Raw genomic sequence first — 17,043 nt, 5'->3', positions numbered from 1 at the left:
ATTCTTACACAAAATGAAACTATAACAATATAAGAGTTTAACTATATACAAGTCTTATGCAAAATGAAAGCCAAGGTTAGATAAAATCAAGTTTCATCTATATACAACCCTAGAACTTCACTAAATATGCACATAACTTATATTAACTATAAAGAACACATGATACACTTAAAGTATAAACATAATACACCCCCTACCTAGCTAGAGAATATAATCTCTAGAATCCAAGCAAAGTGGTGCAAAGCTAATTCCAAGAACAAGGCCTCCAAGATGATGATCCAAGGAAGCTAAAACCCTTCTATCGTGAGGTGAAAAGGTGAGGGGAAAGTGGTGTAAGGTAAGGTCTAAGCAAGGTAACAATGGTGGTGGCTAGAGAGAAAAGATGAGGAAGAAGATGAAGTTAGTGGAAAAAGATGTATTCTTCCACTAATTAAAGCACACACACACAATGCACTATGCTAGCACTACCTCTCACACACACACACACCAAATCTCCACCTTCCACTTATTAAGATCTCAAGTAACTTCACAAGAATCAGTCCTAAGCTTACACTTGTCACCATCATAAGCCCCCAAGTGTCCCAAACCAAGGCCAACAAGTGAGTGAATTTACACCCAACACTTGTCACCAAAAAAGGCTTCCAAGTGTTTCCACTACAAAGCCTACAAGTGGTCCAATGGGAGTGTGACAATTGTCACACTTTCCAAAAATTGTAACTTAGTCCCTCTTCCAAAATATCTCACAAAAATAATTACAAAATGGTCCTTAAGACAAAATATCTAAAAAAGATAATTACACAAAGCACCACAAAAAGTGAATGTTTCCAAAGAAACTATGTATGCATACCCCTACGGAAATGAAATCAAGCTAGCATGCTTTTCTACAAAATTAAAACTATGCATTTCATGGAAATAAAATGGGGTGAATGCATGTAAAGTCCAAAATCAAATCCGAGCTCAAAACCTTACCTCGGGTCTCCAAAACCCTAAGGTTACGCGAAAAGAAAAATGCCAGAAAAGAAAGGAAATGAAAACAAAAATGACAAGGTCATCACAATAACATAGGCACTGGTAGAGGTATGATCATCCTTATTCCCCACCCAATCAGCATTTGAGAAGGCATGAAGATGTAGTGGATATTATTTTTGAGAAGTAGACTATGAGACATCGCACCCTTGAGGTATCGAAGAAGATGTTTGGCAGCTGCCCAATGAAGAGTGGTGGGCTTGTGCATAAATTGCAAGAGCTTGTTTACTATGAATGAAATGTTCGGACGGGTGATTGACAAATATTGAAGACTGCCGACGACCCGTCGATACTCATTGGCGGCGGAGAGGTTGGAATCAACAGTAATAGTGAGAGATGAGCTTATGGATAGGGGCGTCTGAAGCTCCTTTGCCTCAAGCATGACAGTTCTATCAAGGAGATCTTGTATATATTTGTGTTGAGACAAAAGAAGACCTAATGAGTGGGAACGACCTCGACACCAAAAAAATAGTTGAGAGCCCCAAGATTTTTGATAGAGAATTTATCAGAAAGCTGAGCAATAAGGTTATGAATAATGGATGTACTAGTACCCGTCATAATTAAATCATCAACATATACTAACAAGTAAATCAAAGTTTCATCATAAGAGTATATGAATAGTGATGTATCTGAATGAGAATTTGAAAAACCTGCTGATAATAAAAAAAAAAGAAAAAAAAGTTGAGTTCAGTGTACCATGCTCGTGGTGCTTGCTTGAGTCCGTATTGAGCTTTGTGCAATTTACAGACATGTTTTGGAAATGTGGGATTAATAAAGCATGGTGGTTGAGACATGTAGACTTCCTCAGTGAAATGCCCATGAAGAAAGGCATTGTTCACGTTAAGTCGGCGAAGTAGCCAGCCACAAGAAAGTGTAAGACAGAGAACAATCTGAATCGTCGTTGGCTTGACAACTGGACTAAAAGTACCTTTATAATCAATTCCAGGGCGCTGATGAAAGCCCTTTGCTACAAGACGAGCTTTGTAGTGTGAAATTGAGCCATCAGGATTTCGTTTAACACGGAATACCCACTTGCAACCAATAAGATTCAAAGTTGGATGAGAGGGAACTAGTTCCAATGTGCCGTTCTAGATAAGTGCATCAATCTCCTCCGACATAGCAGCTCTCCATTCGGGAATTTTCTTTGCTTGTGAGATACATGAGGGTTCAAGTGATGCACTGGGAAAGTGAGTAGTGGTCACAAAGAGCTTCTTCGGTTTCTGTATGTTATTTTGTGAACAGGTGACCATGGTATGGGTTCGTGTGGGCTGAAGAGATGGTTCCATGGTAGGATGAGCTATAATAGTAATAGGGTCATCGAAATTCTCATGTGAGAGAGGAATTTCGCACGGGGAGGAACAAGCCAAAGGGATTGACTGAGTCGGTGAGCTGGGCATCTCATGCATAGAATTGGAAACTGAGGATGTGGTTGGTAAGATTTACGGGGAGGAAATCTCGCTAAAGATGGAAAGAGTAGGAGAATCGGGGATTGGAATTTGATAGATGGGAGCAGCGGTAATTGCATGGGAGGTCCATGTGGATATATTTGTGGAATTAACGCGTGTAGAGTTTTGGTCAAGAGAAAAATATAGAAAGATTGTCTCTATAAAATTGACGTGTTTGGAAACAAAGATGCGGTTGGTGGTGGAATCTAGACACTTATACGCATTTTGTGTAAGAGATTACCCAAGGAACACACAAGGCTGAGAACGAGGTTCAAGTTTGTTCTTAGTGTAAGGCTTTAACCAAGGGTAATATAAGCATCCAAAAACACGTAGTTTGGTATAATTTTGTGAATGACCAAACAAATTTTCAAATGGAGATTGGAGAGACAAAATTGGTGTTGGCATGCGATTAATTAGATAGACAGTAGTGAGAAATGCATTGGACCAAAATTTTAGAGGAAGCGAGGCTTGACTTAAAAGTGTGAGTCCCATTTCTAGAATATGACGGTGACGACGTTCAGCTATTCCATTATGTTCAGGGGTATGGGGTGGTGTCAGAAGGTGTGTAATCCAATGGGATTCAATAAAGGATTTCAATGCATTAAATTCCCCACCACCATCATAATATATTTAGATAATTTGTCTTTGGAAATTTTTTTCAACCACTTGTTTAAACAAATAAACATACTAGAGACCTCAGATTTTAATTTCATCGAAAAAAGCCAAATATACTTTGTGAAGTGGTCAACAAATATAACGTAATAGTGAAAACAATCATGAGATTTAACAAGAGAGGGTCCCTAAACATCAGAGTAAAGTAATTCAAGAGGAGCATTACTTTTTAAGAGGACTTATGAAAAGGAAGTTTATGGATTTTATTGCAAATGCAAACATTACATAAAATTTCACTAGTAGTATGATAAGTGCGCAAATGTTGCACATTTTAGCACCTAAGCTAGGGTATTTTAGTCCATTCATCTATCTTACTTTCTCGTTTTAGTTCTAATTCTTGTTTTTGTCTATTTCAGGTCAATAAGGTTCAAACGGGCTAAAAACAGCCTATTAAGCCCTCTTTGGAGTTAAGAAGAAAATCCGAAAAAAGTCTAAAAATTTGCCCTGGAGCAATCTCGATCGATCGAAGATTCATCCACGATCGATCAAAGGTTGGCAATCCTTCAAAGCCACGTCAGAAAAAGGATAAGGCTGCCAACTCATTGTTTGACCAAATTGGCGATCGATTAAAGCCTATGGCGATCGATCGCAGTGCCACATCAGCGCTAGCTAAGCAGATAAGGTTGCCAGTTGTCAAGATAAGTATGCCACGTCATTTACAATCGATCGAAGATATTCTCGATCCATCGAAGACCCTTTCGATCGATTGAAATCTTGCTAGCAGTGAGTTGTTTAATTCCTGAGCGCGCCCGAATTCCACTTAACTTTTGGCTGCGGGATTAGACTAATGAAATGGCTATTTTCTGATTTGTTGCCTACATAAAGGGGCTTGTATTTAAATAAAATGAAACCAATTGTATAAGGTTCCACTTTTTGTTACAATTTTTACATAGTTTGTGGCTAGTTTCTCTCTCTAGAGATTAGGGTTCTTGAGCAAAGCAAGAAGAAGAAGATGGAGCTTAATTTGAAGATAGCGCTTGAGGGTTGCAAGACAACAACCATGAGTGGCTAGATCATCCTCTTGGGGCTAGAGATAGCCTTAGGATTGCCTTTTAAACTCTAGTATTTTGTTATTTTTGCGGATTCATGTTGTAAATAATGTATTGACCTTGTGATTCTATAGATCTTGAATTTTTAAATGATTTGTATGGATCAATTCTTCCAATTAATCTTTTAATTTATTTACATGTCTATGTGTGATGAAATGGATGATTATGTCTCTACATTGGGTTCTCTATATTTGATACATGTCTATGTGTGGTTAAATTGTGAATCTAGTGATGGTCAATGCTTTGGTTTAATTGGCTACTCTTGTGATTAATTTAATGGGCTATGCTTATGTTTGATGGATTGTTCTTCACCATTAGTTTAATTAGTTTAATTTCATGTCTTAGTGTAATGGTAGTATAATTGCTTTCAATACCTAGATATGAAGACAATCCATGCTTGTGTTTGATAGCCCATGCTTCTGATTGCAAGTAGTACATTTCTCTAGATTAATATGTGTACCAATTGTTGGTTTATTGAATGGTTAATGCCTTAACTTGATGACTTGTGTTACACATTAGCTTAAGTAGACAATTAATACTTGTTTTTGTCATCCATGCTTATTGTTTTAATTGGTAGCACACACTTGTTTTACAACATTGAATCCCCCTAAGTTGAGAAATGCTAGTTGTTTATGAGGTGGAGCTTAGTGGTGAATGATGTGTGTCTAATTTTACTACTCGCAATAGGATGATTCCATGTAGAATAGTGCTATAGAAAGAGATGTCGAACCCACAGGGAGATGAGATTTATTTCAGTCTTTAATTTCATTTTATGGTTTACAGGTAACTTGGTTGGAAATTTTGTTGGTTGTCACGATTAAAAACAAACTAAAATTAAACTGAAATATTAGACTAAGTAGTCAGAGAGAAAAATCTTAGGGCTTTGACTTCACCACAATCATCATACTATGGTCAATTGAATCAACTCTGGGAATTTAACCAATTATGTTTTCAAATGAATTGAACTCAATAACATTCATTCAATTCGGATTTTAAAGAAAGATGTTTTACAAAATTCAGTTAACGATAACCTATCTGCGGTTAGCGAGGACTATCCACCTACCTACTCTAACTACTCTAACTACTTTGTAAACAATCCACCTTTCCTAGGCATGGACTATGAAAACATTCTTTTGTAAAAAACGTTAGAATACCATTATATGACCTCTATTATTGTGTCTGGCAGGGCTCCGCCAGATACCACACAACAAGATAGGTTGAGAATAGATAATAAACCATTACATCTAAGATAAGGGAATAACAGTTTATAATCTACTACAGCATGGTTGAGTTATCTCAATTGCTCATAGTCATATAATTAAGAAAACATTATATATTAAAATAAAAATCCCAAAGTTAAAATAATCAAACCATAATATCAGATTGGGTTACATCAGTGTCCTAAGAGAGAGATTAGTTACTCATGACGATGTCAGATGTGTGTTAGAGTTGTCCCCATCGTCACGGACGACACTTCTCTTTTCAGGATCTTCACTTTCAAGGTTGTAGAAACCCTAAAAGTCACCACGCTACCAGCCTTTTGAATAACACCATAAAAAGAACTTGAAATTTTGGACCTCTTCTATCACGGCTTACGCCTTCTTTTATAGAAGAAAATAAAGATCTGGTGAGCTTTTAGGTCTTCTAGCCCATCTAGGATGAGATACGGCCGATAAAGAGAGCAATCCTGTACTTTAAATCTGACATGTCATGGAAGGCTCGAGCTTTAGGAACAGAGGCTTGAGCTTTAACGTTCAGGCTCGAGCTTATCTGGATTGATGCTCGAGCTTCAAGAATTGGTGCTCGATCTTTACTTTGACATTTAGCCAATTTTCTTTAACTATTTTCCGAAGCGTCTTCTTCTTCAACACTTAGAATATTTTTGGAATTGAAATCTGTTAACATTGCTCGATCTAAGCTTCATGAGCTCAAGCACTAGGTACCAGGCTCGAGCATTTGGGACTCTAGGCTCGAGCTTCAATGAATGGTGCTCGATCCTGAAGGAGAGGCACGAGACACGGGAGCACAGCCTTTCAATTAAAATCAACTCTTTAACTTTCGATGCCTCATGCTCGAGCTTGAGGGTCAAGGCTTGAGCACCCTTAGGTAAGGCTCGAGCACCCTAAGTTAGGGGTTGAGCACCAAGGTACAAAGCTCGAGCTTTAATGCTTTGTTGACTTTTCTTCTTTTCTTTGTTGTGATGCTCGAGCCTCAACACCTGGGCTTGAGCTCTGGGACTGAATTTCTTCAAACTTCACCATTTAAGCTCTTGGCTTGCTCTGAATGACCGGCAACGACTCTGTAAGCTTCGATATCATTATAAAGTCCCAATTTTAACCATTTCTCTGGGAAAGTACCTGCAAACGCACATTAAACATAAATCAGTCTAAATATGGATAGAAGTATCATTTTAGGCCTTAACATACGTATATTTAGGGGTTCGAATATGCATATATTCAGCGCTCATCAGTGAACTCTATGCCCTAAGACCTCTATCTCATTCTCTATACCCTAATTACTTTAGTTTGTTTTACATTGCATGTTTCAATACAATTGTAGCTTAATTCAACCAACCAAACCATTCTTTTTGACCATTCGACCTACTAATCCAAAGTTGATTCCAAACAACCTTCAAATCTCTTGGGATGATCCCTACTCTTTATGCTATGTTAGTAGTAGTAGTGGTTTTATAAATTTAAATTTTAACCAAAAAGGCTTCTTGAACCACACTCCCAATTTGACGTCTTTGTGACATAACTAAGAGAAGGCCGGTCAAATTTTGGCGTCGTTGCCGGGGATTTAACGGTTTTGTTTGGAATTAAAATAGGAAATAGTACTCTTAGAGCAAAGAAAAACAAGCATTGGACCTTGAAGCAAGCATAAAAAATAAAATAAAATAAAATAAAAATCAAAAGCATAAAAAAATCTTTTTTTTTTTTTTTAATAAGTTTGAAGCATAAAAAAAATCTTGAAGTTGCTTAAGGACCTTTGTAAACAATTCTTAAACTCTTTTAACCTAGTTGTTTATTTCTATATATGGTTGAGATAGCCCTTGTCGAGGCTAATTACTTTGTTTAAATTCTTGTTAAAGCATAAGCCCTTGTCATGGCGTTTACTTTATGTTCAAAGCGTGGGTCCTTGTTGTGGCGAATATTTTTTTCCATTGATATAACATGGGAGTATGGGAATATCGTATGTGGAGGTTGTTGATTGATTGATTGTTGTGAAGGAGAAGTATTTGCATGTTGTTGTTACTTGTTGGTGTGTTGACTTAATATTGTGCGATTCTTTCCACTCTTCATCATCACTCCAATGGAAAACCTCAATGAGAATCTTGGTTATCTAAACCTCAATTTCATCCAACGTCCTCCTCTTGATCAATTTCCTCCAAGAATTCAGGTTCTAAATCCTCCAATAGTCCTTTGTGATCTTTAATCTCCTAATGTGTATAATGCACCGACTTGCATCATGCTTCCAAATTTTAGGGCAAATCATTATGAAATCAAACCCGAGATCATCCAAATGTGTCCACTTTTCTATAAATTAAACAATGAAGACCCGTATAAGCATTTGGGTGAATTTCTTAAGGTGTGCTCCACCGTGAAAATCTTGGATGTCCCGGAAGAAGTTATTAAGTTAAAAATCTTTCCTCTTACTCTACGGGACAAGGCTAAGTATTGGTTTAATAATTTGGGGGTGAATACCATAACTTCTTGGGCTCAAATGCAAAATAAATTTTTGAAAAAGTATTACCCCATGAGTCGAACCAATTCAATGAGAACTACAATTAGGTAATTTTCACACGAGGATGGAGAACTTCTACATAAAGTGTGATAGAGATTGAACGAGTTGCTAAAGAAGTGTCCATACCATGACATTCCAAAATGGAAAATATTTCAATACTTCTATGAGAGCCTATCCGATACCCATAAGAGTATAGTCGATGCTTCATGTGGAGTGTAGCGAACCGAGTTTTTCAACCCGGTTCATTAGTGATGAACCGAAAGTTGACCCGATAACGGATCCAAAATGCGGAAGTAAAAGATGAAACCAAAGTCTTTAGAGATATAAACTATCTCTAAGACACCAATGTGATCTTCTATGAACTCACGAAGCTCAATGAGAACGAATGCGGAAACAAAGGGTCAAAACGGACAAAAACCATAACCAAAGGGCAAAATGGTCAACTCACCATTAAAAGGAGAAACTTGACTCTAAACAAGTCAAATAAGGTGAAAAAAATCTAATCTAATCATATCAAGACTTTCCAAGAGGTTCTAAGAACATTAGACAAGAATTTCACAAAACGCCATTTCTCAATTTAAGCGAAAACCGACACCCTCTCACTAAAAATTGAATAACTCCCACTGTGATTGGAATCTGAGAATGTAGGTACCATTGGAAATCTGACTAGAAATCCATGAATTTAGGCTCAAGAATCACCCTATTTGGATTTAAAATGAAGGAGTTATGATCATTTGAAGTCGGAACATCAGTGCTGAAACTGAACTGAAGAAGCTGGGTGAAAGGGGTCATTTCAGTCATGCTGAAACTGAACTGAAGAAGCTGGGTGAAAGGGGTCATTTCGGTCGACCGAAATGACCCATCGAACGACCGAAATGGACATGCTGAGAGCTGAAATCATGGTTCAAAGGGGCTGGTTGTTTTGGTAGACCGAAATAACCCATCGGTCGACCGAAATAGGCTTGAACAGTACTTTTGGCAACTGGAAATGCATGATTTGAAGTTCAAAAGAATTCCACTTGACATCGGTCGATCGAACGAAACACCACGAAATGCTACAAAATGGCCTGCAATGAACAAGATTTGATGAAGCTTCACCCAAACTTCAAACCCCAACATGGATATGATCCAAAAACAAGATTTTAAGCTATATAAACATGCTAGCAAGTATAATTTACATATTTAAATGTATTACAATGGCCGATGGCCTCTTTACATGACATTTGCTCAAATTCATATACTAAACCTCAAGTTAGAAAAGAATACACTTCAAGAACAAAACTTGCAACTTAAATGCATACACTTGAATCTTTAAAGTTTATGGCCCTTGGCTTCATGTCATACACATCAAATACATTGAAAGGAGTGTACCTACGTACATTTTACATGATTAGAATCAAAATTACATGTTTTTGACATATAAGGCTATAATGGCATTTCAAGCCAATCTTCACAAAAATGGAACCCTTCAACTCCACAATCATCCAAGCATAATAAGAGTCTCAACTTTAAATCCCTGTACTTGAAATATGCCCTAGAAATGTAGGGGTGAGCAACATAAAGCTATTCGTAGGAAATGAGCATGCATCGACCTACGTTTTACAAGTCAGCATGATTTAATCATTGTGGTTCATTCCACCTAGCGTCTATGTCAAGGTGAGACTCAGGGAGCATCCTAAGCTACCCTAGATTAATTCTAGTATCAATCGCCTCATTCATGCAATTTTAGCAACCTAGGGTCATGCTTACACAAAGAAACAACATAGGAGCATGCTTACACAAAACAACAACATATAGATTCCCAAGGTAATCAACTTGAAGTCTAAAATGCAACATCAACTAAATATAACAATTTAGCATAATTAGAATACCTAATAGCACACATCAAGACATACATTCTCTAGGTTATCAACTAGAAATCTAAAACTGTGAAATCAACTAAATGTATCAATTTAGTATGGATGTACTTATCAACATCAAAATCGCCAATAGCCAAAACTACAAGTCAATAAGGTAAACATGATTGTCAACTTGGAATTGAATGCGAAAATAAATAGTGGAAGACTTGGACATTAAAGCTCGGATTTCTGCCGAGACTAGGAAAATTTGGAGCTACTTACTCCCAGGCAGCCTACCCAACGCGCGAACTTTTGACTTAGAGGACTCCTGTCCCCGTACTAGAGCCAAACCCTAGCCATCACAGCTTAACAATGTCCCAAGCAACTCCAAAATAATCCAAATAAGTTCATAACTTATACACATTACTACTACATAGTAACAAGTTAGCAATATAACTCTCAATTATGCATAATAAGCATTTCATATCCATAATGCTATGAAATCACAAGTCAACAATATATTTATATTAGAAGCATACTCTCATGAATATAAATTTAACAACAATGCTCTTCAATGCGTATAACACAATCAAGTGAATACATCACAATTCTAAATCCATGATCTTAAAATAGAAGTAACTTCTGAAACATGATTAAATCCATGGATACACAAGATAGATATTAATTACATCAAAATAATTAAACTTTCTAGATTTCAAATCATTTCCAATTGGCCCCAATTTAATATATGTTAATAGATATATCATGGTCATTACATATATTCACACACAAGCTTAATTAGGCCCATGAAACCACCGAAAATAGATTTTAATTAATTCTCTTAATTAAAGTCTCTAGATTTCCAAACTCAACCAAATGCTCTCAAATTAAAGTATGTTAACAAACATGTCAAAACTTAATTTAGAAGCACAATACTACTCAATTTCATGCAAGGTACGGCCATGAACTTAAATCTTTCACAAAAGATAAATATTAATTAAAAAGTGCAATCCTTATTTAATTAATCCCAATTTAATATATATTAACCAACATATTAAAATTAAACTTTCTAGCATGCCACAATCCAAATCAAAGTTACACATCATCATGAATTTTAAATCTTATACAAAGAAATAAAAATTACTAACTTTCTAGATTTGATACAAGGCATACATATATGTTGTATAATCATGGTAACCACACAATACAATACACAAATAATCCTAAAACATTCCCTACCTCTATTTGAGATGAAATCCCAAATCCCCACCAAATGGAAACCGCTCCGAATCCGACGAAACTCCTAGGTTTTGTCGGGGACAACACCACGAACAAGAATCCGAAGAAAGCCCCATCAAAAACACATCTTGACTTCAAACCCAAACTCTAGAAATGGCCAAAACTGAGTTTTAATAAGGGGGAAAGGTAGAGCATGGCGAGGGGAACAATAAACACAAAGGTACTACACCTTTTCAACCAAGGGAAGTGATCGGAAAAGAAGAGAGAAGCATGGCAGCCTTGGCTACCATGAGATCCGGCCAAGAGAGAGGAGAGAGAGAGAAAAATATGATATTTTCTCTTAAGTGTTCCAATTTATAGAAAAACCCTAAAAGTGCCCCGAATGGGTCCCGCCGGGTCCGGAAATATGGAATTTGAGTAGACGGGTTCAAACGGCAAAACTCCATGAACAAAAAAGATTCAAAATGAGAAAATATGAACAATGGAAGAGACAATGTTGAAAACCGAGTCCCGAGCAGAAAGTTATGCCCCAAACAAATTTGGCGCAAATTGGAAAATAGCGACCAGGAGGAAATTCCAAGAGTACACGACTCGACGAAAAGTGAAAATGAATCCCATATGAGAATCCAGCCTCAAAACAAGACATTGAGCAATAACTTTCATTAATTGCACAATATCCCCTCCAAAAAGTTAAAACTGCGAAACTGCCCCGGAATGAAAATATCTTCCAAAAAGATATTTTCTTAGAAACCTCTGAAATAAATATCTTGAAAAGATATTTTTGAAAAACACCCCAAGAATAGGAAATCTTTCCAAAGAACTATGCATCCATGCCCCTATGGACACCGGGAGCAACCAGAGTACTTTCTTGCAAAAGTAAAGAAACGTATTTCATGGAAACCATTGAGAATGAAGATACGTGAAGTCAGAAACCAACTCCGAACACAAGAAGTGTGGTTATGCAATCAAAGTGCGAAATGGGGAAAAAGACAGAATAGGGAAAATGACGAAATAGGGAAAATGACAAAAGTGAATAGTGTCGAAAAACGAAAAATGTGGAAATGACTCGGTCCTCAAAGGAAGTTGTCATTCCAACGAAAAGAGTCTCGAAAATCACTCTAGAGCACTCGAGACGACACTAATCGACAAGAATCGAAACTCAAAAGGGAAAAGACAACGGAAAATAATTTATCGGAAAATCCGGGTCATTACAGCCTTCCCACCTTAAAGGGATATCATCCCCGAAATCCAGCCCCAACAAAACAAAAAGGCGAAACCAGGATAACTACGGAGTACATCTCCGAGTACCCCACACAACATGCCACACCAGCGGCCTCAAAGCTGAAAAGAAACCCCCAAACCAATGTCATTTGCACCCACGTGCTCACGACAAGACAACCTTTCAAAGAAAAAGTGACCGTATAGCCACATGACAAGTTAGAACTCACACACTGAACCCAAGGTCAGACAAAAGAATGGAAAACAACAACCGTAAGCATTCTTCCTGATGAACCTCCAAACCGATCCATAAACAACTACCAAATGAACTCCAAGATCATCACAGATCAAATCAAGGTACAGAACAAAGACAACGTGATAGTACGAATAGTGACCAGAACCGCCCATGACGTACTCAAATGTGTGGTAGCAACGACAGTGCCTAGTGCCTGCCTACACTTACTCGTCAGTTAGGTAGCATCGACGGCAACTAGCACTTGCCCACAACACATAACTTTATACAGTAGCATGACAGTATAAAACACTAGTTCATAACCTGCCCCCACTAAGTCTACCCATGGAACTCTCGATACCAATGACATCAATGTCACAAAACGATCATGGCCAACATTTTTGCGGGAACAAGGCATCTGTGAGAGTTAGAATATGGCCCAAAGATGTTCTAGACCATCCTAGCCAATCCCAAACTCTGACAATAATGTCATAGGCACCATTATGTTTAAGGCCTCAAATCCTTATACAACAAAACAAACAACTCTAATGCCTCAAAATGCTACTACCAACAACATCAATCGAGAATCCAAAACCTGAAAAGCAAATCAAAACCTCCAGAAATCAAAACGAGTCTCACTACAAGATATTTCATCGAAAGTCCTACATTTCTCCCTAAAACAGATCAACTACAAAACCAATCACCGTGATCAAACATCCAATCCATATCCCTATCACGGATAACTAAATCCTCAAAATACAAATCCACCAAGTGGCACACACATCAAAATACCAACAACCAAGGTAACAAAATGAATCTCTCAAAATCGTGCTTGGCAACACCAAGCTAAATCAAAATTCCTTAATTTCAATCCATAACCAATCATCGGAACTACAATTCCTCAAAACCACGCCTAGTCATAACTAGGACGAGAAACTCCACAAACAAGCTATATCCAATAGCGATCCTCCAAAATTCCTCCTAAGAGTCAACCACATCCAGGTCTCCAAAACGAAAACAAGTCTCCAAAAGACATTCTCAAAAGAGCATCGAGCTCACCTCACAATCAAACAAATCCTCAATGATATGGACACAAGTCCCCATAAAATGATCTCACACCAATCAACTCACTCTGAGCACCACAACTCCATTAACAACCACGGCAGAAACTCCCCAAGGGAAGACACGAAAGAAAGGGAACCACCAGTCCTAAAAAGGACAACACCACGATTCTATCTCTGAAATAAAAGACAACAAGGTTAAAGACTTCACCCCCTACATGGAAGTAAGTCGACCAAAATCCATCAAATCCTCACCAAGGACTCAAGACAACGATAGTGATCCTCACGGATCAACCAACCACAGAACAGTGCACAACGCAATGAAGAGAAGAGACTCACTCCTTGTAAAGTCCTTTACTCAAACCAAGAAAAGAGAAGAAATCCTATCCTCCCTCAGGTGTCGATATGACAAACACAGAAATGGAGCATCCTTCCCACCTTAAGGAAGCGGACAGCTCAAGACAAAACAGATGTGACAACTCCTCTACAAGGAATTTCACAACGAAACCCTTACGGAAACCCACACACACACCACGTGCTGCCGAGGGGAAAACAAAAGGGGCAAACCAAACCTAGAAGTCATGCATATGACAAGGAATGCAATTACTTGAAAGAAAATCTACTCACATAGATAAAATCAAGGGTACATGTAACACGTCTCCACGTAAGCACAAAAGCATGTCACTAAAGTACAGTAACAACATGGCATCTCTAAGCATATAAGGAAGGCATGCTAATACCACACAACAAGAAGACAAATGTGGATACACCTCCACCTACTCATGCATCAGAATAACATAAATCATACTACTAACATGGTAGTAAACGAAACTACTGAAGATAAAGATGATGCAACTATGAACCCTATGGACGTCGTGTTCTAGAGTGTCTAGATAAAAGGAAAGACCAATCCTAGTCACAAACTGACTCCAAAAACCAATATGACAATAACCTGTCTCAAATCAAACGTGAGCCCTTACCGTAACGGTAAGACTCTAACAATCCATCCCTGAATCTAAAGGTGACACTATAAGTGACACTAACAATGCAAAGCTCTCTCTACCCGAAACATCAATCAATCAACTTGATCCCAAAAACGTCATCACGCAAGGACTCCTCAAAAAAAAGGGCAACTATAGCCACACCAACAACAACCAAATCAATCACCACGACTGATCTCCTAAACAACCATCATCATTATCGATAAAAAGGACAACGCCTATCGAAACAAAACCCACCTTGGTTCCATCTGAACTACACTTGTATCTAGCCAGTACGGTAGCATGACAGTGCCATGCACCTGCCCCCAACGTACCGGCCCACGAAAAACGCAATCCCAAAGGAATCATTACGAACAATCAATGATCCTAAGAGGTCCATAACCTCATTATGGCTTAAAACCAACAAATCCATCACTATGGCAACGTAAATGACTCACTTCACGAGAGGTTAAACAAAAAGGTGACCATCCACCTACCTCAAAACCAATGCTAGGTCGACAACAACCTACACTACCACAAAACTGTGACTACAATCACCATCAACCTCAACTTGTGCCTCAATGACCAATCCCGTGTCATGCCAAATGTGCAACACAGTTATGCATATACAATTCTAATCTACCATACATCACATGTCATGCTCTTTACATTAGAATTAAAATAAGCTAAACAGATAGCATACCACATACAGCACGTAAGCATATAAACATGTTATCAAACCAAAATATGTTATCAGGAAGAAAATAAGCATGATATGCACCCAAACCCATCGTTCAAGGTATTCAAAGCTAGGAGCTCTGATACCACTTGTAGCGACCCGAGTTTTTCAACCTGGTTCATTAGTGCCGAAAGTTGACCCGATAACGGATCCGAAATGCGGAAGCAAAAGATGAAACCAAAGTCTTTAGAGATATAAACCATCTCTAAGACACCAATGTGATCTTCCATGAAGTCACGAAGCTCAATGAGAATGAATGCGGAAACGAAGGGTAAAAACAGACAAAAACCATAACCAAAGGGCAAAATGGTCAACTCACCATTAAAAGGAGAAACTTAACTCTAAACAAGTCAAATAAGGTAGAAAAAATCTAATCTAATCATTTCAAGACTTTCCAAGAGGTTCTAAGAACATTGGACAAGAATCTCACAAAACGCCCTTTCTCGGTTTAAGCAAAAACTGATACCCTTTCACTAAAACTTGAATGACTCCCACTGTGATTAGAATATGAGAATGTAATTGGTACCATTGGAAAGCTAACTCATTATCCAAGAATTTAGGCTCAAGAATCACCCCATTTGGATTTAAAATGAAGGAGTTATGATCATTTGAAGTCAGAACATCAGTGCTGAAATTGAACTGAAGAAGCTGGGTGAAAGGGGCCATTTCGGTCGACCGAAATGACCCATCGGATGACCAAAATAGACATGCTGAGAGCTGAAATCATGGTTCAAAGGGGTTGGTTGTTTCGGTAGACCGAAATAACCCATCGGTCGACCGAAATAGGCTTGAACAGTACTTTTAGCTACTGCAAATGCATGATTTGAAGTTCAAAAGAATTCCACTTGAAGTTCAAACTGTGATTACAATCACCATCAACCTCAACTTGTGCCTCAATGACCAATCCCGTGTCATGCCAAATGTGCAACACAGTTATGCATATACAATTCTAATCTACCATACGTCACATGTCATGCTCTTTACATTAGAATTAAAATAAGCTAAACAGATAGCATACCACGTATAGCACGTAAGCACTTAAACATGTTATCAAACCAAAATATGTTATCAAGAAGCATATAAACACATAGAGCATGGCAATATAAGCATGATATGCATCCAAACCCGTCGTCCAAGGTATTCAAAGCTAGGAGCTCTGATACTACCTGTAGCGACCCGAGTTTTTCAACCCAGTTCGCTAGTGATGAACCAAAAGTTGACCGGATAACGGATCCGAAATGCGGAAGCAAAAGATGAAACCAAAGTCTTTAGAGATATAAACCATCCCAAAGACACCAATGTGTTCTTCCATGAAGTTACGAAGCTCAATGAGAACGAATACGGAAACAAAGGGTCAAAACGGACAAAAACCATAACCAAAGGGCAAAATGGTCAGCTCACCATTAAAAGGAGAAAATTGACTCTAAACAAGTCAAATAAGGTGGAAAAAATCTAATCTAATCATTTCAAGACTTTCCAAGAGGTTCTAAGAACATTGGACAAGAATCTCACAAAATGCCCTTTCTCGGTTTAAGAGAAAACCGACACCCTTTCACTAAAACTTGAATAACTCCCACTGTGATTGGAATATGAGAATTTATTGGTACCATTGGAAAGCTGACTCAAAATACATGAATTTAGGCTTAAGAATCACCCCATTTGGATTTAAAATGAAGGAGTTATGATCATTTGAAATCGGAACATCAGTGCTGAAATTGAACTGAAGAAGCTGGGTGAAAGGGGTCATTTCGGTCGACCGAAATGACCCATCGGATGACCGAAATGGACATGCTGAGAGCT

Source organism: Cornus florida, unplaced genomic scaffold (genome assembly GCF_030987335.1).
Source record: "Cornus florida cultivar Cherokee Brave unplaced genomic scaffold, ASM3098733v1 CherokeeBrave_3.0.0_Hap2_Chr10, whole genome shotgun sequence".
Taxonomy (NCBI): Eukaryota; Viridiplantae; Streptophyta; class Magnoliopsida; order Cornales; family Cornaceae; genus Cornus; species Cornus florida.
Note: the sequence above shows the minus strand (reverse complement) of the source record.